The sequence below is a fragment of the Mercenaria mercenaria genome, chromosome 7 (genome assembly GCF_021730395.1).
Source record: "Mercenaria mercenaria strain notata chromosome 7, MADL_Memer_1, whole genome shotgun sequence".
NCBI lineage: Eukaryota > Metazoa > Mollusca > Bivalvia > Venerida > Veneridae > Mercenaria > Mercenaria mercenaria.
Window position 1 is genome coordinate 85,014,189 of NC_069367.1, and position 26,070 is coordinate 85,040,258.

General features: G+C 35.0%; 1 long non-coding RNA gene across 3 annotated transcripts; it reads right to left on the reverse strand.

The window, feature by feature from the left end:
* Positions 1-1,069: 1,069 nt before the first annotated feature.
* Positions 1,070-12,008, reverse strand: LOC123543350 (uncharacterized). Of its 3 annotated transcripts, none has more exons than XR_006684948.2 (3): positions 11,992-12,008; positions 3,757-3,957; positions 1,070-3,113 (listed from the first exon to the last, which is right to left on the reverse strand). It is a non-coding gene; the product is annotated as an uncharacterized LOC123543350 (long non-coding RNA). The 3 variants fall into 3 exon arrangements; XR_008371872.1 differs by lacking the exon at positions 11,992-12,008 and adding an exon at positions 4,674-4,691; XR_006687784.2 differs by lacking the exon at positions 11,992-12,008 and adding an exon at positions 5,562-5,711 and having other exon boundaries at positions 1,071-3,113.
* Positions 12,009-26,070: the final 14,062 nt, after the last annotated feature.

Sequence of the window (26,070 nt, forward strand, 5' to 3'; positions counted from 1 at the left end):
GCGCTGAGATTTTTCTCAGATTTCTTGAGTCAAGGGTTGGGCTGTCTCAGTGCTTTTCTCAAAGAAACAAAATGGCGACTTTTCGACGATACAATATACGCCGCCGCCGTAGTCGGTGCCAGTTTCACGTTGAGTTCACCAGCATGACATGGATGACAACAAACTTCGTCGGAGACGGTAATTTCTTAATTTCAAGGGAAGTAATCCAAGTAAAACTAAAATGGCCGATTGTTGCTAGGGACACTGTTTACGCTTTTAAAACACATGCAGCAATTAATCTACCACAAGGACAACATTTTCAATCATTTTTACTGTTCCTAAAATGTTTCTTTCTCGTCTTGAATGCTACACAACTTTGAAGACAATATTTATTAAGTACAGTATACGTTTTACTGTGCCTATGTTTCGTACCAAAAATGCTCGTACCGAGATATATTTACTTGTGCAGTAACGTCCATAGAAGTCCTTATTCTTGTGAAATTTCGTTTCACAACTTGGGGGTTATCATCAAGGGGTGATAAAAATGAGCAGTTAGTGGTTGGCTCAAAGCCGGGACCCCTTGTTTACAGGGTATGCACACTATCAACTGAACTAACCAGCTGCTGAAACAATTCCCCCTTTGTGGTAATCAAGTCCTATACCATAAGAAACTCCCCAGCTATATAAAAGTCGTGTACATAGAGGGGACTATTCCTGGATAATGCCTCTAGTTTATAAAACTGTCACAGTCCAATGTGTGCATCTAGTTAATTGAACAGATTGAGTAAAATGTGCAGTCAGTCTACTGTAGGGCTCAATCTTGGGGACCCTCTCATACAGGACTAGTACTCTACCAACTAAGCTAACCTACTGCTTAAACAAAATCTCAACTTTGTAGTAGTCAAGTCCTGTTGCCTCATAGGCCTCAGTAGCCAAGTGGTAGATGGCCCACCACTTCAGTGGGATATTGTAGGTTCAATCTCTAGCCATGTAAAGTGATAAAAGTTATTACATAATGGCATGATATTACATACGGCTTTATACGCCAGCTTGTTTATAAGTAATCACTCATTAATAAGCATTTGGAAATATTTTGTTCTGCATTTTGCAGTGCTGTTAACTATTAACATCTATACTTTAGATAGTTCACATTTAGCAAGTGGCAAATAGCATGATGTAATTGAATAAGCAGAAAAACTGATGGACACAAAGACAATGAAAAATATTTAAGTTCTAATAATTTATTAAAGTTAACAGAAATTTTTATAAGTTGACAACAGTTTTATTCATTTATAAATAAATATGGCATTTCATAATTTGATCTAAAATATTGGTTGAACATTTAAAGTACAATATTTTTCAAATCTTTCCAAAAATATCAGAAAATCTTTACTCTATGCTATTGATAAAATTTATATTACCAGTAAGTTGTTAGATTTCAGTATGATTTACATCAATAATTTTAAGTAAAATTTTATATTTCACTGTCATTGTCTTCTCAGATAAATTTGATCTTTTAAAAAGAACTATGAAATGCCAAAGTGTACAGGTTATCATTTTCATTTCTTTTATAATTTTCATTTACTGTTCCAGTTCACTATGTTCCTTTGAAAATGTTTATAATTAACTTCTGTTCACATGTTAAAAGTTATGTTGTTGACTCAAGTTGATGGTGTTTCTCATACTGATGAGTCCTGGAAACACTGTATGGGTCACAAAATTAAATTGGGACGAAACACACCTGACAACAGATGTTGATAAAAACAATCAGTTGCATTTATAACCAACTGAAGATAAAAATAAGAAAATGTTATAACTTAAATCCAAAAACATTTTTAAAACATTGCATGTATTTTCAAATTGATCTGATTTTCAGGTGTGTCTAAGGCTGTTTTCATTCAAATGACATAGTTTAATAATAAGTTTTAATAGTTAAATGTGCTATTGCCTCCCTATTCCCATAAAGGAGTGCATTGTGATGAAACAATGTTAAAATGCTCACTATTCCAATAATTAGTTAACCAATAACAGTAGATGATTTTGCAGTTAACAAGAACTGCCACTTTGACACATAAATTCGAAAACAAGAAATTAATGTGTCTTATATTTCTAACAAAAAAGGTGGCAGCCACATTTAAATTTAATGTAAACAAAGATAATGCCTTCAACAATGTGTATCTATCGGCTATATTGTTTTTTTTTTTATTAATAATTAAGCTTTTCCTTTTCTCTCACCTTATTTTAATTCAGTTCAGTTTTATAAAGTGTTTTGGGGCAAGTTACATTATATCCAATCAATGTAGTCAACAAATGTTTGCAATTTCAGTTGAATGGCTCAAGCAGTTTTAATCCTTATCATGCTGTTCATGGTTGGTCCTACCTTTGCGACAAGTGTAGATCATGATCAGCCTGCATATTAGTGCAGTCTGATCTTCATCTGCACTGTGCGCCATTCAGTCAGAATCTTTTGGTTAGCACCCTTTTTAACACTTAATAATACTGTCCAAATTGTAAAATGGACAAGTCCATTATAGAAATTTAGCAAGGGCCTAATGGTTAAAGTTATATTAAATTATATAGCTAATTATGTCCCCTGTACGCCCAAGAAAGTGTGACAATTACATGTTGGCTAGTTTTTTTAAATCAGGCTTTATTGTTACAGCTTTGATTTTTTATGTAACTTAAAGTCTACACATTTAAAGCAAAATACCCTTTTTCATAAACTACATCTCATTCTTACCAATATGTCACATCTTGTGATGGAACCCTCTTCACAAAATGTAGTGAAAAAAAAAACAAAAAACAATTTAAATGTTGAACACTGCAGTTTCATTACCCCATTACTTTTCTTGAGTCCTAATGTTTTCTAAGATCTTAATCTTTTTCAGCTTTGAAGACACAATATGACTATTTCTGTTTAATAAATCAACTTTCTCAGAATCTTGATGAAAGTCTATACACACAAAAATGTCCCCTGTGCACCTTTTCAGTAGTTTAGTGTCAGATTTCTTATATTCTTTAAATAAAATGTTTTTTACATAGGCCCCCACTTCCACAGTATATCTTGCAGCTTGCTCCTTTCACATGGCAGATATATTTTTTCATGGAGATACATCAGGAGGAGGTACATCAATCTGAAAAGGAATTGTTTTTTCCATATAATATACAGTACACTATCACAAATTTTATTTTTGTTATGCATTTATGGAGCAAAATTTCCTTTTTTTTGTTTTTTGTTTCAATATGATTCAATTTTGCAACAGTATTTCAGTCATGTAAATTACAGTAATGGTGTTCAGTTAACCTTTTAAGTGTTCCTGCATTCTTTACTAGAAATTACTTGTGCTCACAGACAACTTCCCATTGTAAATGAGTAAGAAATGGTGGACAAATGACTTAGACATATTCTTCTCTCAGACTGTTAAAGATGTTGCATGCATAGCATGCATAGCCAAAGGATCAAACTTAGAACTTTTCTTGATTCATAGTCTAGTGCTTTATATTCTGAGCTAGGCATGCAAATTATCATAAGTGAAAGTTTCAAACCAAACCAGTACTTGGTCAAAATCAGACTGATCCATTTCAAATGGTTGTAAATGAAGTGCCTCCATTCAGGGTATCAATTTGGTTTCTGTATTATGTTGCAAGCATGATTTTATTTATTGTTCTCCTTTATTTCCGTTTGAGTAAAATTAAAATTTTTGGCATGGTTTGAATTATAATAAAGTTTGCATATTTAGGAAACATTGAGACTAACTTAGTCTAAACAATACATACTATAGTCTATACTTGAAATCACAGGCCAGACATCAGTATATGTACTGCCTTCAATTCCATCAGTGTTTTGAAACGTTGGTGAATGATCCTAGAACAACTCAGAATGGATTATCCACTGTCATTAGCATCTTTTGAATCAGCACATAGCTCAAGCCTGACCTCTGTATAATAAGCTGAGGATCTTCATCAGCAGGCTGCGACCTGATATAAATTATATAAAAATGTTTGTCTGAAAATTGATCTGTAACCAGGTTTAAATATATAGTTTATTCCATTTATAAGAAGGAATATCAAGCTTTAAATTACACAAAGATTTTGATAATACAGAAAATCTTAAACACTAAGTTTGAGCCTTAGGTATACAGGATCAGTGGTTACTGTGTACATAAGCTTATAATTATCAACAACATAATTTTGATATCTACAAGAATCTTTATAAAATTGTGTGTAACTGTTGGTGTGTATTATAATATAAACCATATATAAAATATATAAACATATAAAACTAAATAGCATACTTTGAAACATATGCATTGACAATAAACATTTAAAACTGTTATCAAAATCTGTGACATTTCAGGGATGCCTTACAACTGAAACAGCTTTTTCTTTCATAATGATTTTCAAAAAAAAAACAAAACAACAAAAAAAAAACAATTATATTAGCATTTTATTGAGGAATTTTATATTCTGTCTCTATTTAGATCTACAATATAGAGAAGTGTTCAGTAAAAGAAGGAAAAGCTTTAATATACAAATATATATTCTACTGATTGGAAATTTCCCATCATAAAATGCTATTATACTGTCATACAGATTTTCAAACTTCTGTTTCAAAAATATATTTTGTTACCATGCTTATGTCAAAAATAGTTTTTATATAGTCCTGTCTCAAGTTATGAAATATAATTACAAACCTGCAACATTTTAAAACAGGAATAAGCTAGGCCTATATATGACACTTGTAGTTTACATCTCAAGTGAGACTAATGTTTATACTATTTTCTAACATAACATATTGGTTATTCAGGAAGTCGGGGGGGAGGGGGGGGGGGGGGGGGGATGAAAGTGCTGCAAAAATGTAATTTAAAAAAAAATGGAACACATTTCAAACTGAAAGTGAAAGCAGAAATGAAAGTAGAACTAGGATCATGTAAAGCCTATGAGACCCCCTCATGTAAATTTTCACAAATGGAAATTATACCTGACAGACCAATAATATTCATAGCACATATACACAAGTAGCAGATACTTTCTATAAAGGTCACCTTGTTTGGGTATACTTTAACACATGTTCCTTTAACTGTCCACATTCTACCTTGAAGAAATGTCAATCTTTTTTTTTAAACACATTTTTTTCTCTAAATTTGTTTTTGTTGTGTATCTAACATATTTATCTAGGTACTCTGGTTAAAAAATCTAATTAACTTTTATATTTTTTGAAATATTGCATTTTTTTTTATTTTGACAGCTCTACCTATTTTCACTTTCATTTTGCATTTTCAAAAACATACATATACATGGTTTGCAGCACTTTCAACTTACAGAGTACCTGGCGAAATACGTTAGACATAGAATTAATTTATAATCATGACAGCAATGACAAAATGCTTTGGAAAAAGAAACCTGATATCTTCTACAAATGGAATGTGAGTATTTTGAACAAATTGTGTGTTTTCAAGTTTGAAATGCCTAGAGTAGAGAATGCATAGCTATTTATGTCCCTGCAATTATTGATATGAATGCACTAATTGCAGTAATTATCGATAATATGTGAATCAAAAAACAATATACTGTATACTTACGGCTGCATATCTGATTCTCATAAACATATGCCCGATAACATAAAATTGTCACACGTAGTGTAGTGTAACAACATAAGGCTGTGTTTACCTAATCCCATATTTGGTGAAGAAAACACATGCAATATGACGTAGTACCCTCGACTGTGTGTTTGATTGGTTCAGAAGTGACAGGTTTGAAGCTGATTAATTATAATATTGAAAACACACTGCCATACCTTTGTACAAACACAATTTGGATATATCCCGAAATTATACATGTTGTTTATGAACATTTCTCAACGCTTCGTTTCGTCTCAATAAATGAATAATTCCACTGCCCCCAACTATGCACTCGTGTTTGTGGGAAAGTTCACGCGGCTCCTTGGATGTTTGGCCGCTTATGTTTTAAAAAATTACGGCTCAGCTGAGAAAAATCTCAAGACTTGAGAAAAAGTTTAGTGAAAGCCAACTTGAGAAATTTCTCAGCTGAGACAATTCTCAGACAGTTCTGAGAAAATCTTGAGCTGAGAATTTCCTCACTTTGAGAACGTTAGTGAAAGCGGGGCCTGGACGTATACACAAGCATGCCTCCAGACCAAGCCAATGACTATACGGCATTGAAGAAAGCAGTTCTAAAGCGTTATCAGTTAACAGAAGAAAGTTTTAGATTGAAGTTCAGGGAATGCAAGCCAGAGCGTGGTGAAACTGTTTTTCAGTTCATGGCAAGACTGGACATGTATTTCAGTCGATGGACAGAGATAGCAGAGGTTGACAATACGTTTGAAATGCTGAAAGACCTTATGATCAGAGAACAGTTCATCCAAACTTGTTCCACAGACCTAGCTTTGTTCTTAAAGGAAAGAGTTGCAAAATCGAGAGCTGAGATCTTGCATATGCATATTCGTGTGTGAGTGTGTTGGTGTGTGCATATGCATATATGTATGGATGTGTGAATGTTTTCATACTGCTGTTGTTTTTGTTCAGGTATACATATGTGTGTGTGCGGGTGCGCGTGTGTGGAAAATGAAAATATTTCTTTGTGAACATAGAGAAATAAAAATATTTAATAATAAAAAAAGAGTTGCAAAATCGAGAGCTGAGATGACACAGTTGGCAGAACAATACATTGAAGCACATGGTGGTACTATAACCTCAAACAGGGTTTTAGAAAATAATTCCTCATCCAATAGGCCACCATAACGTCCAAGTCTGACACCTTCATCACAGCCCCAACAAAGAAAGGCCAGCTTTAAAAAAAGCCTGTATGTTACTTATGTAATAAGGAGGGTCATATAGCACGGGAGTGCCGAGACCAAAATAAGAGGAAGATCAGCGGGTCTGCTTTGGCCAGTAGGGGATCCTACGAGGAGAGACAGATAGATAAGCATGACAGACAAGATTCTATACCCAAAGACTTGAGAAAGAAAGATCAGGAGCATAAAGATAGAGACAGACAGTATGAAGACAGAAAAGTGTCAGCTTCATGCATAGCTGTGTCATTAGATGATAAAAAGGTAAAAGACAACATAGAAGATAGATGGCTTAGGTTAGGAGAAGGACAGTCTGTTTCAGTCATAGCAAACACCTGTACCATTGATTCAACAACTGGTGAAACAAACTTGGTGTTGAAGACATGATATATATGGGACAAAGAAGTTCACGTTTTGAGAGATACAGGTTGTGAGTTGGCAGCTGTTAGGAAAGAGTTCGTATCAGAGAATCAAATGTTAGATAAGAAGTATCTTATGGTTGCAATTGATGGACGAACAAGGATAGTTCCTTCAGCAAAGATACAAGTTGACACACCATATTATACAGGAGAAGTTGAAGCAATGTTTTTGACAACTTTGATCTGTGATTTAGTTATTGGAAATATCAAAGAGGCTTCTGATAGACCAGACATTAACTGGAGTAGTAGGGATCGAAAACAGTCTCCATCCATTGTTGCAGCTGTGGTAACGAGAGCACAGGCTGAGAAAGACAAACAATCAATTAAACCTTTGAAGGTCACAGAACCTAAACAGGATGAACTTGATGTTAAGCAATTAAAAAAGGCTCAAAAGACAATACCTTAGGAAAACTGTGGACCTATGCCTCGCATCAGAAGAAAATGATGACAAAATGTGGTTTAACGTATATGTACGAAGTCAAGAAGGATGTATTGTATAGAACCTTCGAAGAAAAGAAAGGCAGTATTGTCAAAGAGATAAAGCAAATTATAGTTCCAACTCAATTCAGAAAGAGGGTTATGTCTTTAGCTCATGAATGAATAGTTGGAGGACATCTATCAGTAAGAAATACAGTTGATATGATAAAACAAGTTTTTGTTGGCCTGGGTTAACTAGTGGTGTCACAAGGTTTTGTAGGTCGTGTGATATATGTCAGAAAATGATCCCAAAAGGAAAAGTTAGAAAGGTTCCTCTAAAAGATATGCCAATAATGGAGACACCATTTCATCGGGTGGCTGTGGATTTAATAGGACCTATTGCTCCTGTTTCAGAAAAAAGAAATCGGTATATTCTTACCGTGGTCGACTATGCCACAAGATATCCTGAGGCAGTTGCATTACCTAGGATTGAGACAGAACGGGTGGCTGAAGCTTTGCTAGATATATTTTCCAGAGTAGGATTTTCATCCGAAATCTTGAGTGACAGAGGAAGTCAGTTTACCCTACAGCTGCACAGCTAATGGAAGAAGTTTGTTGGCTGTTCAGCCTGAAACAAATGTTCATAACTCCGTAAACCCAAATTGCAATGTCTTTTGTGAGCGAATGAATGGTATTTTAAAGAGTATGTTGAAAAAGATGTGTCAAGAAAAACCAAAAGACTGGGATAGATATTTGTCAGCCGTATTGTTTGCATATCGAGAGGTTCCACAGGCAAGTATAGGATTCTCACCATTTGATCTTTTCTATGATAGGACAGTCAGAGGACCTATGCAAGTACTTAAAGAACTTTGGACTGATAGTGAAACACCAGAAACAAGAAACACATATGAAAATGTATTAGACTTATGGAATCGGTTGGAGGAAACATGTAAGGTAGCTAGAGAAAGTCATACAAACACCATTACGACAAGAGTGCCAGAAACAAAAATTTAAAGGTCAGGGATAAGGTGCTATTACTTTTGCCAACTAATCACAATAAGTTGATGCTTCAGTAGAAAGGACCAAATGAAGTGGTTGACGTGGTCAATAAAATGGATTTTAAAGTAAAGGTCGGTGACAAAATAGGGATTTACCATATCAGTTTACTCAAAAAGTACAAGGAAAGACAAGATATTTTTGCAGGAAGTGTCGCGGTGATCGAGGCCGATGTTAGTATAGAGATAGGGGTAGTTGATGACGAAAATTTGCTCGATCTTGTCAGAATAGGAGGATCGGAAACATATAAACATCAATCCTCGGTTATCCAAAGACCAAATATCTCAAACAAAATCTCTTGTGAAACAATACCAAGAAAGTTTCACTGATAGTCCTGGAACTACAAATCTCGCAGAACATAAGGTCGTGCTTACCACCACAGAACCTGTTTGAGTCAGACAATATCCCATACCATATGTAAAACGAAATAAGGTTAACCAAGAGGTTCAACACATGTTAAAGATTAGTATCATCGAGCCTGCCACCTCTGCATACAACTCCCCTATAGTTATGGTAAAAAAGTAACAATACAAACAGATTTTAGATGTTTGAATTCTGTAACGAAATTTGATACAGAGCCTATGGGAAATGATGAAGATATCCGGTCAAAACTTCATGGGGATAAGTTCTTCACAAAATTAGACCTCAGCAAAGCTACTGGCAGACTCCTGTCGAGAAGCAATCTAGGCACTTGACAGCATTCTCAACATCGGAGGGAAGCTTCCAGTTCCGGAAAATGCCATTTGGTATGATCAATTCAGGTGCTACATTTAATAAAATGATGCGAAAATTACTTACAGGATGCAAACATGCTGACAATTATGTAGATGGTATTTTAAGTCACACAATGACATGGGACACACATATGTTAATGTTACAAGATATTTTGAGAGAGTTAGGGATGCAAATCTTACATTTAGACCGTTAAAAGTGTCTAATAGGATAGAGTAATATTTCATTCACAGGACATAAAGTCGGAAACGATCAGCTGGAAATGGAAGATGATAAACTAGATCGCATAAGGAACGCTGACGAACCTAAGACTAAGAGACAAGTAAGGAGTTTCCTTGGTCTAACAGGATATTATAGAAAATTCATAGCATTGTACTTTGAAGTTGCAACACCCCTGACCGACTTAATCAAGAAAGGAAAACCTAATAACTTCGTATGGGAAGGACAACATGCCAAAGCTTTTAATACTTTGAAAACATTGCTTACACAAGCACCTATTCTACGGTGAACCAGACTTTTCATGACCTTTTATATTACAATGCGATGCTTCAGGTACTGGGGTTGGAGCAGCACAGGTATGAAGATGGACAATTTCCCATAGCATATGCCAGTAAGAAATTGCTCCAAAGAGAGAGGAACTATTCGGTAATTGAAAGATAATGTCTGTCAATAGTTTTTGGTGTTACGACATTTCAGAAGTATTTGTATGGCAGTGAATTCATCCTGCAGACTGATCATGCACCAGTGAGTTACATACAGAAATGTAAAGTAGAAAGCTCAAGAATTATGAGATAGGCATTGTTTTTGCAGTGTTACAGATTCAAAACTGAATCTATGAAAGGTACAGAAAATGTATGCGCTGATTATTTAAGTAGACAATAATTGAGTACATGAAACAGAATATGATGTGAAGGATTTTGACAAAAATAATCAAGAAATAGTAAAAAAGAAAAGAGATTTGTTTACAAATTATTCTTCTTGTTTATAAAAAACCTTTAGTATTTTCTTGAGAAAGGGGCTATTTGTCAGAATAACTTGTATGTTTGATATATTGATAACGTGACACATAAGCACAGATAGTGCTTGACTCCCTTTTCATGCTATCTTTGTTATAATTATTGTTGAATTGCTGTTAATAATAGATTTTGGGTCATTTGTGGTTGATTTGGGTTCATTATGTCGATAGCTGGATCCCAGCATCACACATTGAATCATATACAATAATTAAAGGGAACCAGACATTTAATAGAGCAGGTACTCGTGGTAAGAGGCTATGTTTAAATTTGGACCAATCAGAAACAGGTTCTAAAAATAGCACGTCTGTTCAGGTATAAATAGGTAGATTGGTGACAGAGAGCTCATTCGGTATGCAGCGGTTGAAGAAGACACATCGAGGATTTAACTAATAATTTATTCCTGTACCTTGATAAGGAGACTATTGCAGTTACCCTGTCAACGCGGGTAAATAGTTAAAAAGAAGATTTTTGAAGTTCTTAGACTAAAGAAGAGTTGCAGAATTTCAATAAGGTTTCGAGCTAAAGGGCCAGCGCATAGGAGTTTTACCTTAAGGATAGTTGAATGCTATAGACAATAGCATATATAGGCTGAGCATCGGGAAGCTGAGACAGATACTCAGAGTTTGGTAATCTACTGAGATAATAGGAGAGTTCCAGCTTATAGACGGTTCAGCATTACTGGCGAAGTACAGCCAAGGCATAGGGGATATACCTATATGGTAGTTGAGTGCTACATATGATAGCATATAGGCGCTGAGCATCCAGGAGTCAGGGCAATCATATAGAGTTGAGAAGACAGAGGCCGAACATCTATGCGAAAGGACTAGTATGTTGTTGATTCAAAGACATTGTCTGACGGGAACTTCAACAAAAAGACCAGTCAAGTATAGAGTCTGCAGCATATAGGAGTTTGAGCTGATAATTAAAATCATTTACGAATCATTGGTACACGAATCATTTAGGCAAGGTAGCCCGAGGAAAATTCTATACATATATATATGAGATATTTGGTCTCACCAGCTATACGTTTTAACAAAGGACATTCTATTTCGTTTGTCAACTAGTCTAAGACAAAGTCGCCTTAGGGATAGGACCCATTTCATTGTTCAAGATACTAAAGGCGTAGGCACTTCCCTGGGTCATATAACCAGTATCCTGACACACAAAGTCACTATGAACATCCTCAGGTCATGTACTACCAGAATGTAGATTGTTTTCAAAATCCCTCTAGTAGCTAAAGAGCAGTAATTGTTGTATTTACAAGAATTATGGACATGCATTTATTGACAGACGGACGGACTAGGAGATACCATTATACCCCCTTCAAGCTTCGTTTAGCGGGGATATAAAACAAACTGGTAAAAATACAATGAGTTCAGCCTACATTTTTCCGAGTTTCTTGATTTTCAGACTATTCTGTTGTTGCACTTCAATGAAAGACAAATATTTATCAGCCAAGTTCTCAACTATTTGCAAATATCTTCAAGGTCAAGGTCAAAAACCAAGCTTTATCAGGCCAATATATTTCAGCCAAAAATTTTAAAGCAAGTTTAATGGTTACCTGTTTATTCTTTGCCTTCATGTTTGCTGTAACATCGATCTGCACTGGTTCTGAATCCTTCACTGCGCTTTTCATGGGCACTACAAATAGTTTATTTATTTATTTTGTTGGGTTTATTGTCGCACCGACACAGTTTTAGGTCATATGGCGACTTTCCAGCTTTAATGGTGGAGGAAGACCCCAGGTGCCCCTCCGTGCATATTTCATCACGAGCGGGCACCTGGGTAGAACCACCGACCTTCCGTAAGCCAGCTGGATGGCTTCCTCACGTGAAGAATTCTACGCCCCAAATGAGGTTTCGAACCCACATCGATGAGGGGCAAATGGTTTGAAGTCAACGACTCTAACCACTCGGCCACGGAGGCCCCACTACAAATAGAGTCATATATGATCTATATATATGTGATTTTATTTATCTGAATAGTGTGATGTACAGTTAAAATATGAAAAACTTCTAATTTATGTTTTTGATATTTCGTTTAGTTTTTCTTATAAAAACAACATGAGCAAAGCAAGAATGAAACATACATCAACAGTCAGGGGTGTAACTGTTTCAGGTTATCGCAGTTTATAACTCATTCGAGTTGTTATATTTTCTGTCCTTCGGGATCATTGATTTCAACTCATTTAGATTTGAAGATTGAATACCGCTTAAGCCGGTGCTAGGGGGCGTGGCCGTGTTGCATTTTCCATTACTGCCCATGAACAGACTCAATCAAACCGAGTCTGCAATTTTCACTGTTTGCATTGTTTTCGGTGCTTCCGAGGGATCTACTTTCCACATTTTATTGCTTAAACTTTCATAACTTGTTTCATATATCATAACATATTACAAAGCCCTCCTGTGCCAATTCCTAATTTTGAACTAATACAGTATATACAAGAGCTGTCCGTAAGACAGCGCGCTCGACTTTTCTCAATGCTTGAATCTGAATTAGAGCTTTGCCAGTAAAATTATTCAAATTAAAAAGGAACATAAATCTGTCAAAATTCAAATCAGAGTTATAGAGATTGTTACTCCTGGTGTAGACTTTGATAGTAAATAACTATTTTGACTTTCAAGTCAAAAGCTTTAATAGTAACAGAGATATTTGAATTTGTCGAAACATTAACAAAAAAATCTAAGTTAAAAAGGGACATAATTCTGTCAAAATTCAAATCAAAATCATGTGTATTGTTTCTCCTGGTGTAGACTTTGATGGAAAATATGCATTTTAAGTTTCAATTCAATAGCTTTGATAGCAACAGAGATATTTGACTTTATAAAATAACTTTAACTAACGACGACGGCAAAGCCGGGGCGAGTACAATATCTCTCCCTTTTGTTAAAAAAGTCGAGCTAAAAATGACCTCAATAATATCTGTCCGACACATCTATTGACTTTATGAAAAACTTTAACCAATGGCGATGCCAGGGCGATTACATCGAAAAGTCGAGCTAAAAATGCTTAAAAAAGTAACTGAAATGAACATAACTAGATGCCCACGGGCAACATGTCGAGGCCCACCAGCTGTCAAAAGGACTGGGAGTTGCACATAACACTCCTGTCTCATTGAGGCAAACATTAATGCCAAATAAAAGAAAGATTGCAAACAGTTACAATATAAGTTAACAACTAAGGGACGTAAAATAATAACCTAGTCCACACAAAAATTCTCACCAGTAGAGATAGGTGAAAATTCACCTGAAAATTGAATGTAGCATGCATGTTGTACTACAGAAAAGTGGTGTTGATTTTATCCTACGACTTGTAAAATAAGTTACAAATATATTCAGCTATTTATAGTAATAACAATGGGAAGTAATTCTAGGATCTTGCGCATGACACTCTGTCTCATGATGATGAACTGTTGTGTCAAGCTACATCAAAATCCCTTTATGCATCGAAAAGAAATGCTTCTGACAAAGTCATTCTTGTATCTGACATTTGACCTCTAAGTGTGACCTTGACCTTAGACATAGGGACCTTGTTCTTGCGCATAACACTCCGTCTTATGTTTATGGACATTTGTGCCACGTAACATCATAATCACTCCATGCATAAAGAAGAAATGCTCCGGACAAAGTTGTCATTCTTGTATCCTTTGACTTCGAATTGTAACCTTGACCTTAGACCTAGGGACCTTGTTCTTACGCAACAAAAATGGGAAGTAATTCTAGGATCTTGCGCAGAACACTCAGTCTCATGATGGTGAACAATTGTGCCAAGTTACATCAAAATCCCTCCATGCATGAAGGAGACTTGCTCCGGACAAAGTAATTTTTGAATTTTACCTTTGACCTGTAAGTGTGACATTGACCTTTAAGATAGGAACCTAGGATGTTCACATGATACTTCGTCTGAGGTTAACATTCATGCCAAATATAAACAAGATTGCTCTATGCATGTCAAATTTATGGTCCGGACAAAGATATCCGGACAGACGCACGCAAGCACATACACCGAACAGCCATTTGGACAACTTTGTTGGTGCAAGCGGCTCGACAATAAAACAGTTATACTCCTGACTGATCAACGTGACCGATATATAGGTCATACCCTGTTCAAAACATACATTAAGGCGACCAATATAAAGGTCATATCTTGGTTATACCGTGGTTAAACCATACATTTAAATGACCGATACATAGGTTATACCTTGGTTAAAACAAACATTAAGGGGGACATATCTTGGTTAAAACATACATTATTGATAAAAAGACATACCTTGGATAAAACATAAGGTGACCGATTCATAGGACATACCTCGGTTTAAATATACATTAAGGTGACCGCTACATATGACAAACCTTGGTGAAAGATATGCATTCAGGGAATTAAAACAAGAGGGTCATGATGGCCTTTTATCGCTCATCGTTGTTCTTGCCTACTGACCTAGTTTTTGAACCCGAATAACCAAGAGGTCATCAAGACAAACATTCTGACCAATTCTCGTGAGTTTCAAACTTAAATTGTGCATGGTCTATAAAATAGATGGCAGTGGCACAGCCGGCTCTATATATGCATAACGTGTATGAACATGTAAGTCGTGGTAACCGGCTTTAATAAATTGTATTATATTAAGTAAATAAATTACATTTCTTGGGATTTATTATTTACTGTTTGTGATTTACCTATTTATTTCTCCGTATTTACGCACTCGTATCATACCGACCGACATTTTGTTAAGTTATCAAAGTATGATCAGACTGTCTTATCGAAACATACACACATGACATTGTATCTTAAAAAGGGTCTAAATGACTTTAGTCTTTGCTCTTGAGAGTGTGATCAATGCTGACGTGACTGATTTAAGGTGTCTTGTTTTGTGTTGACACATGGACGACATACGTACAGAAAGACAGATACATGATATTGTATATTATCCTAAATAATTGGCCCTAATTAACTGTAAATTTTGTGTTTGCGACAATATCAATGCAAAAATGTTTTACCAAGTTTGGCAGTAAAGTTTTCTTGTTTTGTTTTATTTGACACAAATGACATATGTTAACTGCTAACGATTTTTTATGCTTTCTAAAAAGAACTTATTGCAAATTTGAGATACACCAATGTTGGCAAAAAGCCGGTCTATATATAAAACCAATAACATTACATAATATAACCAACCGACTACTCCTGACCAATTTGGAATATTAGGTTGTTTTAACTAATATAAATAATACTGCCTGGATTCACCATAATCAAGCCCCAAATGCTCTTAAACAGTCATTTAATTGTTTATAAACTATGCAGAATTTCTTAACAGTCAGTATTGACTTATTGAAAAGTATTTAGCAATTGACAGTATTGACTGGTATTGACCACTTCAGGGAGCATTGACCAGAGCTGTTTTCCAAGTTTCAATTATGCTTCACATTTAATGTTAATACAAAATATAGGATAAATATATTTCTAATGAAACTTACTTCTTCCAAATGCAAAATGTTACCCATTTAATCTTGCACGTATAATCTGAATCTGATAAGTACAATGAGTAAAGAAAAAGTCTTAATCTTATGCATCACTTATGGCCTAAAGCAAATAAGGGTACATTTTATTGAAGCAAAAAATAAGGTTAGTATGAAAGAAGAACAATCTTTGCACAAATATAGATTGACAGTGGACTTTTTTGATTTATATAAGGCAGCCTTAAACCATCTAGGTTTCAAATTTCAGGCAAATCGGTTGATCGGTTAAATATTTATGAACATTTGAAGTTACAGAATTTCTCCAAAAATAGCTATTTTCGTGTGACATAATTTTTTGGGGATTATTATTTAGTTAAGAAAATATTCTGTATCAACTGTTTTACACATCTACCATGTTTATACAATGTGCTGACCATAACCCTATAAATGTTAACTACTAACATATTCAGATTTAATTTCAAAAATGTTTTTAACGTATTTTGAAAAGTACCCAAATGAAGCCAAACACCTTAATTCATACCTTTCTCACATATACATATGTTAAAACAAAATAAGTTAACATATTAGAAAATAAAATGTTCTTTTTGATAGCTAATACAGTATACTTTAATACAAACATTACAGTTTTTACATACATTTGCTTGTCATCGAACATTTGGTATCCTTTTATGCTTGTTTTTTGTCCCAACCCTAACGGTTTTACAGTTACCTTATTCCTTTGTATGCAGAATGTTGTTTTAATGAGTCTTGCATACCTGTCTTGTCTTATCATGTTCCTTAAGGCTTATTGTTTGCACTAATATTTCAGTTATGGCTGTGTTTCTACAATACCCACTATCACGGCATCCTTAATTTTGTCCCAACCCTAAAGCTTTTTGTCCCAACCCTAACATGCTTTTTTAGCTTGTTTACTGTAACATGATTAATGATAAAAGGTTTTAGAGACATTATTTACAACAACATATTCAAGCTTTTTCAGAAGTCCTATTTTTTCGCATCATATAAGCTGAACATTTCAGGAAAGGAAAAGTCAAGTACATGGAATGACAAAAATAAGTGTTTCGGATATTAAACTAAATCTAGTTAATCCTAACTGTAACTTGTTAAAACAGTGCATTTCAATATATTTATTTAAGAATATAGCCTTGAGTAGGTCACTTTCAGCCTTACAGGTACCATTAGGGTTGGGACACTTTTTTGGTTTAATGACAGCTGCTGATTTAATGGTGTGTTTTCAAAGCCAGAAAGGAGTATTAAGTATTAAACTGAAATTGACAAAGTTAACATGGAAAAAGAAACCATTTAGCAAAGGAAGTAAAAGTAAAAATAAAAACAAATCAAAGTCTGTGGCATCCGTAAAATTTAAAGACAATGGAATTGAAATGAGCCAAAAATAATGTTAAGTAAATTGTACTTATTACAAATCTCCTCAAATGTGCTCATTACATCCTGAGTTTGTTATATCCACATAACAAATGATTTCCTTATAAATCACTAAAATGTGAACAACAGTGTTTTAAGCCTTTTGTTATTAGTAAACTTAAAACATTAGATATTTTCTTGATAAATACATGTAGCAGTAATAAATTAAATTCAGGTCCAGACTGTAATATTCTTTCATGTTTGTTGATTTTAATTTCCCTTAATTTTGTGAATACTTTTAGTTCTGATGAAAATTAATTACTAATAACACTAGTCATTTCCTAAATTCACATGCACATAATATGTCCCAACACTAAGAGTTAAATGAAAAATTCTGGCTTATTTCAGAAACTAACATCTTTTGGGTGGTTCATATTAGAATAACGAAACTCGACACAAACATAGATATTGCATTGTGTTATGTGTTAAGCAGTTAGTTTTATTCTACATGTTCATAATTACTCAAAATAAAATTTCTATTTCTCATTACTGACTTTCTCCTATTCATTTTCTGAAATATTCTAAAATAAAATAACTGGAGAGCAAATACAAATATGGCACATCTTAAACACAGAAATCCATTTGTTCAAATCATATGAACCCTAGAATAAGTGTGTTTGCTGTCAATCATCACTCACTTTGTGAGCTTTTTCACTGTAACTTTACCAATTATTCTTTAATTTTTGATTTATTTTGACAATATCCTTGTTCTTTTGTTCAAAATGGTCAGTTACTTTTCTAAAACCTAACATTTTTTTATCAACGTTGATGGTTTTGCTTAAAGACAATATTTTTTGAGAAAATGTCACACTTTATTTGCTCTAGGCCCTATATAATTGTTAAAAGCTATCAATAAAGAATAATACATTTCATTCTAACCCTCCCTTTGTTATGGCTAAAACAAGGCATGCAATGGAAGTGTCTACGGACAAGACATGACGCAAATACTATTCAATATATGTTTAGTACAATATTAACATTGGACCATAGAAATAAATCAGGAGACCTTTGAAATAAATCAAGAGACCCTGAAATGCAAAACAAACAATCTTAAATATAACAAGTTAGTAGTAAAACAGAAAGAATGAGAAGATAGACCAAAAAAACTTAAGCCTGAAAGAAGTGAGGCATATAATCTATTCAGACTGACGGACACACACAAAGACGGGAGTAAATCAATCTGTCTCCAACCACAGTGGTATTGGTGACATAGTTAAGCTACTTATTCGAGTGCTAAATTTATTAATGCACAATGATAACGAACGCTGCATAAGGTCACTTGCTGTTTAGCATTTCATGAAGTGTCAGGTTTCTATGGCCTTACCAAACTGCTTTGAACAAAAACTGATAAATTCTTATAATAAATGAATGTCAGAGGTATTTCGGTACCTTATAATGCCACCTTTGACCTACAACTATATGAATAATCATCATCATATGATATTTGATAACTGTAGACTAAAATCTTTACCAGTTGTTCCATGGAAACCATTTGAACAGATTTGAATGTCGCGGTGACCTTGACTTTTTATTAACCCACTCCAAAAATATAGACATCTGTTAACCATAAGAAGTCACCTTTTAAACTTTGGCACTTGAAGGCCAAAGCATTCTGTACAGTAGACACTGACCAGAAACTAAATGATCTACCAACAGACACAACTACTGGCTAGAGAACGTATGTTGGGAAGAAAAAAACATAATTTGTAAGTGATTAGCTGACTCAAAACTAAGGGATAAAAGCTCATCACAGTGAACATTTATGGCATAATCAAATATTTTTGTAAACAGGTCAACATTCAAGGGAGTATTATTTCGCAAATGTACTTAAAAAATTGCTCATTTTAAGCTGTTTATTTAGATCTGTAGACTAATATGAGTCATGGATAAAGTAATAAGAATATTTCCTAACATACAGCTACTTTAGCAGTCAGCTTGAGTTTGTTTCATTAGTTCTCCTTTTAAGACACAGTGGTAATCTTTTTAAGATACTGTTCTCAGTTATAAGTTTAACAAGTTCTTTCTACTTTTTTAATGTTTCTTCATTTTTGAACATTTTAAGATGCACTCGTATAGTCTTATGTTGGCCAAGGGCAATATGACTGTCTTGTCCCTATACACTTGTTCATGTTGACTTCTTCATGTTTAACATTGTGTTGTAGAGTAAAAAGCTAAATTGAAATATAAAGTGAATTAAAATTGGTTATTGAATTTTCTGTTTAAAGCTATTGACTTATGAAAGAGCGACAGCTTTAAGATAAGTGATACTGAACAATGATCCTATACGTCACACATCCAATAGTCCCGTTATCCTGTTATACTACCCACTCTGCTAACAAACGCTAACCTTTCACCTATGACTTTGAATATCGATGTTCATTACATATATATGCAATAAAGTATCGTTTATAATTGCATTTATTGTTATTGTCAGTAAGTTGCAGTTGAGCCATTCCCTGAGCGAACCCATCATCTACCAAACAAATATTAAAGGTATTAGCTAGCCCTTGGCAAAATAGCCCTTCGTCATTTGTGTTTATACTTTTTTATTATTTCTGTGATTGATGTGGTTGATAACCACATGTAAATTAGTTGCCTCAACAAATTGTAGTCAGGTGTTTTCTTCCACCTAGTGGAGCGGCATATCGCAAAAATACTTCAGTTGACGATACAAGCATCAGATTTACATGATAGTAACTACCTAGCTTGCACTTTAACATAACATCAAGAACCACTTGAAATTATGTCATTTTCAAGATGGTCACCATAAGAAACAAAATGGCCGCCATTTTTATGTACTTTTCAATACTTTATTTCAGGTAAGCATGTAATACATTAAAACGATTGCGATTTTTATTTCTACATTTTTGTTTAACTTACGAACAAAATAAAAAAAAACTGTAGTATGCGTATTCATTTATTTTGTAATCAATTTTGTATGACTCCGCTCATGTGTGTAGACATCCCAACACTTTGGTTTTATAACTTATATTTTTTTAACAGTGGTTAAATCTGAAGCATACCAACCAATATAAGTTTTATATACATTTTATTCAGATTAAATTTAATGCAATAAATCAACATCGTAAGAAAATGCGTCTTATAAACCACAAGGGAACAGGAAATAGGGCAGCGCGAGCACTTGCACAATCAAGAGCAATATTTACCAATAATGCAAACCTTAAGAAACTACCACTGTTGATTTACTATATACACTCATGAAACTATACACATCGGAAATAATGTTCTAACCGAAGCAAAAAATATGCATATGCTGCATTTAGTCATTTTTTGACAGTTGCAAGAACAAACTGCTGTGCATAACAGACCAGAGCTGTGGCACTTGCAACTGGTCCCAATTACCAGTATAGGAAGTATTTTTGCAGCCCCACTTTTGAAGCTCCTGGCAGCATTCAGCTATAGCAGACAACTACGTCCAGTTAGGAATCCACACATTGTTCTGCTTCAGCCATCCCCAGTTTGAGGTGGCAGTTGCTGCATGGTAACTGTTGCTTGACCCCAGACATGACCTCCCTGAAATATTGCTCATTTGCTGTCTTGTTTCAGAGCACCTTTTCTTGGTGGAACCGCATTATACACTCTTTGTTTCTGGCCAAACAAATCAAGTTGAGCTTCATCTACCTTGCATGTCGTGCTTGATCGATCATACAATATAACTACAATTACTTAATGTATCCATTTCCGACTCAGTTATTGTGTCTTTGGCAGCGCTGAGACTATGAAATATTTCGGTAGCTGTTTCGAACACAGTCCATGCCTTCTGAGCAGGTTGCTTGCCCTTGCCGAAAAATATAGAAACAGTGTCGCAACCAGTAAAAGCATGCAAAAAGGGAAATGCCTCTGAACGAGGATCAAGTGATCTACAAACATAAATCTAAAATTCTTACCTTTCCAAAAGCTAGCCGCCAAGCATCACTATTTAAATCAGGGTCCACTAATATAGCAAGAACTAACTACCTTTGGTGGCATGTCAATGAGGTATGCTTTGCATGAACAAACGTACGACTGTTGGCTTCTTCGTGATTACATTTCTGTTTATATCTAAATTGCAAACAATATCGGGACCTTTTGTTGCTATGATCATTTTATTGGTTTGCACAGTTATCATTATACCCCCAGATGCTGAAGACGGAATTAGCCTGCGCTATTCCTTAGCAATTATTTGCCAGATTCCAATCAAATAGATAATAATGGAAACTCCACAGGTCGCCCAACGCGATAAAAACGAAAATGTTGCAGGCTCGGTTTGATTGAGCCTGTTCAAACCTTGTAATTATGATCAGTACAAGCCTATTTGTCCATATGCAAAGCGGATTCCATTTGGATGATTTTTCAATTAAGTTATGACCCTTTTATAATTCTTTCTTTGTATATATATATATATATGGGAAAAAAATGGGGGTATTCTTTGCCATTAGTGATAGGTCTTGTATTATCCGTAAGAAAACTAAATAGTTCAGTTTTTGTTTTCATCCCATCTAAGAAAGCTATTCCATGACTTAGGAGGTCTACTATTAAACTCTTCGAAAAAATCAAATGTTAACAATAGCACAAATTCTCAAACTTACAATGATAGATAAAAATTTGATATGTTAATACAAAGTATGTACTATTATAATTTGAAGGCTGATGGACTATCATTTTACCACTTTCAATATATATTTTAACATTTTGCTGTATGGAATACGACTTGGTCTGATGCTATTTTGCTTAAAGCATTGTTCTTCTTGGCTCGGCTTTCCTGAGATAGCACATTCCGTCTATTCGGGTACGACTCTTTAACCATTAAAGGGGCGGATTAAAGCTTCATACAAGTGTTAAAATTGTCACTGAACCCTATGCTGTGTTGAACGAGAGTGAACTACCCCACTGTACCCTGGTAGTATTTGCAGTCTATTCTATAGATTCATTACACATATCATTCAATTATCAAGGATTAAAAGATTTTGTTTCAGCTGATTAGCAATGGTTCAGTATTGCTATGATTTTGAGACGGTTTTTCAGTGAAACAAAGCAAGAAATAAAGAATAGAACAGAGAAGAGATTGAAAAGAAGAGAAGTCCATCTAAACAATCTTAGGGTCTTTCAGGCCAAAATCATTATATATGCTATCAGGTTTATCTTCCACCAGAATCCAGTCAACCATAGATGGTGATAACATTGGAAGTGGAAAACTGAAATTTGGTCGTGATAAGAACGCTATTTAAAAGTCTGGCGGCCATTTTAAAGATGTCGACTATCTTAAATGGGTAGATATTTGGAAAAAGCAGCATTAAAAATAAAACTAACAGCATATGGGGACATATTTATAGGAAAAGCACGCTATATCCATACAAACATGACACTTTAGAAACTTAAAGATCCTGATTACGAGGGATGTTCGAAATGAATTGCTTATTTCTATCTGGAGACTTCAAATTTCATGCCCTCGAAGTACTCCCCGTGGCTAGAAATGCAAAGTATCAGCCGATGTATCCACTTCTTGAAGGCGTCACGGTACGCTGATTTGGGCACAGAATGGCAGATCCAAGTGCCTGTCGGGACTGGTATTTCCGCCCAGCAAGGAATGATTTCAATTTCGGAAACAAAAAGAAATCACATGGGGCAAGGTCTGGGGAATACGGGGGATGAGGCAAAACAGTTACTTTTTCTTTCTTCAAAAACGCCGTAACTATTGCGGAGGTATGAGCGGGGGCATTGTCATGTAGAAGACGGACATGTTTAAAACCAGTGGCAGGGCGTCGTTTCTCATAATACTTTTTCAGTTTCTTCAGTACTGCGTCTTTGTAGTACTTTCCGGTGATGCTTTTGCCCTTTTTCACCGGCACTTTTCTTGCGACTCCTTCACCAGAGAAGAAGATTGCATACAAAAATAGAAAAAAGTGGAAACTTCACAGGTCGCTCAACACGACAAAAACGAAAATGTTGCAGGCTCTGTTTAATTGAGCCTGTTCACGGACGGTAGTGGAAATGCATACTACCGTCCACGCCCTCTAGCCCCGGGTTGAGCAGAACTCAACATTTACACATGCTAAAAGTACAAAAAGCAATTTAGACACATCCGCAGATGTATTCAAACGGCGATGAACATGGAACCTTCAATGATACACGTGTTGAGCCGTGTAATTCCATGAAAAGCGGCGTTTGGTCCCCAGATAAAATAATGGGTTTGCCCTAAACGAGAAAACAATGGACAGAACTAAACAAAACTTGAATTTAGAGAGGGGATCTGAGGTTATGGAGCCTGCGTATCACAGGAACTGTCAAAAGACAAAATTAAAAAGCAGGCACCATATCAAAGGGGTGATTATACAATACTCAAGGCTATAAAAGCGGGAGTATTGGAACCACCCAGGCCGAAATGGTCATGTTGAAAAACTAAACAGTACTAATAACACGACATAAAGGTCTTGCTGAACGATCTGAGAAGATCGAAATATAACAGCCCTGATTGAATGTACGGGGAGACTTTTTACGGCCGCCACACGGCACAAACAACGCTGCTGTGATAATAAAATAGAAAAAAGTGGAAACTTCACAGGTCGCTCAACACTACAAAAACGAAAATGTTGCAGGCTCGGTTTAATTGAGCCTGTTCACGGACGGTAGTGGAAATGCATGCTACCGTCAAAACCTTCTTTGCACTCAAAGAACGTTTGGCAATTATTGGACGTGTGCTGTGTTTTGTGGCCCAGATCTTATTGCTAACCTTTCTGACGGGCTCAGAATAATAGACCCAGGTTTCATCACCTGTGACAACATTGGCAAACTGCTTTTTGTCATATTTTGGAAACATTTGAAGCAGCGTTTTGGCCACTTTAACCCGTTACCTCTTTTGCTCATCAGTCAACAGATGTGGCACCCATCTAGCAGAAATCTTTCTGACTTTCAACTGCTTCTTCAAAATAAGGTGAACCGTTGATAGTGATATGCCTACCTTTCGTTCAATATCACGAACTGTAAATCTGGCATCTCCTTCAATGATTTCCCTTATTTTGGAAACGATTTCTTTACGAGATGCAAATTTTGGCCTACCTGATTTCGGTGCATTTTTGATGGACTCTACACCAGACTCAAATTTCTTTTTCCACCGCCGAACTGTGTCATAAGACACACAAGAAGGTCCATAAGCAGTAGAAAGTTCAGTCATCAGCTGCTTCAAAGAACAACCAAGTTTTGAGCGAGCTTTGATGTTAGCCCGTATTTCATCTTTCTTGTCGACGCTTCTACCAACCATTTTTACTACAGTGGTCAACGATTGCGTGTATTCATATGGCAAATTTTATGTCTTACACTTAGTCTAACATGTACATTTATACACCGTTGTGTAGGTATTGAATAACCCTATACAGGTAGGTATTGGTTTTTATCGTGCCCCACGTGGATATCGATCTAGAGGACAATAAGCAATTCATATCGAACACTCCTCGTATATGATAAAAATGCCAAAGATATCTCAATTCTGGTAGCCATTTTGAAATTTGGCGGCCATCTTAAAAATGGATGATTTTTAGGTGGCCCTCGATCATTTTTGAATCTGGGCCATGTGACGAACATTTGGTGTACATTTTATGGTTGTATCATCAAGTGAAGTATTTCCTTAGATTTTCTCACTTCTGCTGCTCCACTAACCATCCACTTTCGGAAGTTGTGGTTTATTTTGTTCAGTTGATGTTTAAAGTTAATATAGATAAGTAAACATAGTCTAAATGATGTACATAACAGATTGCAAGATCAGTTCCTAAGCACATTAAATACATGAGCATTGATCAGAAACATTGTCTATCATTAGTCCTCCACCTCTGATTCATGTGGGGAAGTTGGCAGTTACTTGCGGAGAACAGGTTTGTACTGGTACAGAATCCAAGACTACTGGTTAGGTTAACTGCCCGCCGTTACATGACTGAAATACTGTTGAAAAACGGCGTTAAACCCAAAATCAAAACAAATAAATGCGTTACTGGCGTTAAAAGCGCATTTTATTTTTATTTTATTTATTTATTTATTTATTTTATTTTTTTTTTGTTTTTTGCTCTTTTGCAAATTACTATTATTTATACATAAATGCACACATAACTTATTTAAGTACTATGTATCAGTCAAAAAATATAAACGGAACTAGTGAATGTATATGGTTATGGATACTGTAGATTATACAGCTAAATCCCTACGCATTGAAACTTAAATGCGTTACTGACGTAAAAAGCGCATCTGGTTATCGCTATTTTGTGAATTACTAGAATTTTGTACATCAACGCACATAAAACCCTTTTAACTACTATGTATCAGTCCGTAAATGTGCATACCGTTGTACATACGAGCCAATATATCTACGGCACTGAAAATAAGGCGCTCTCGTATATATCTCTTATTTACCAAAAACTGTAACATAGTTTATATTGAGTGTTATGGTAGAAAGGTGTTTAATGTAAATAGAGTTGAATATTACAATATGTTAAACATGCTAGAACTATTAAAATATTTTACTATGCCTATATATCTTATAACTATTGATTCTCTCACTATTTGTTCACAAAAAAATCGTTAATGTTAAAATACGTCTTGTACAGATATATAGTATAGAAGAAATATCAGAATATGTTAGATAAAGATAAGAAAGTTAATAGCATCCCTATTAAACCCATGTATTCTAAAACTATACATATCTCATCTTTTTGTTTATTAAAATGTCGTTATTTTAAGTCAAACTATATACATATATA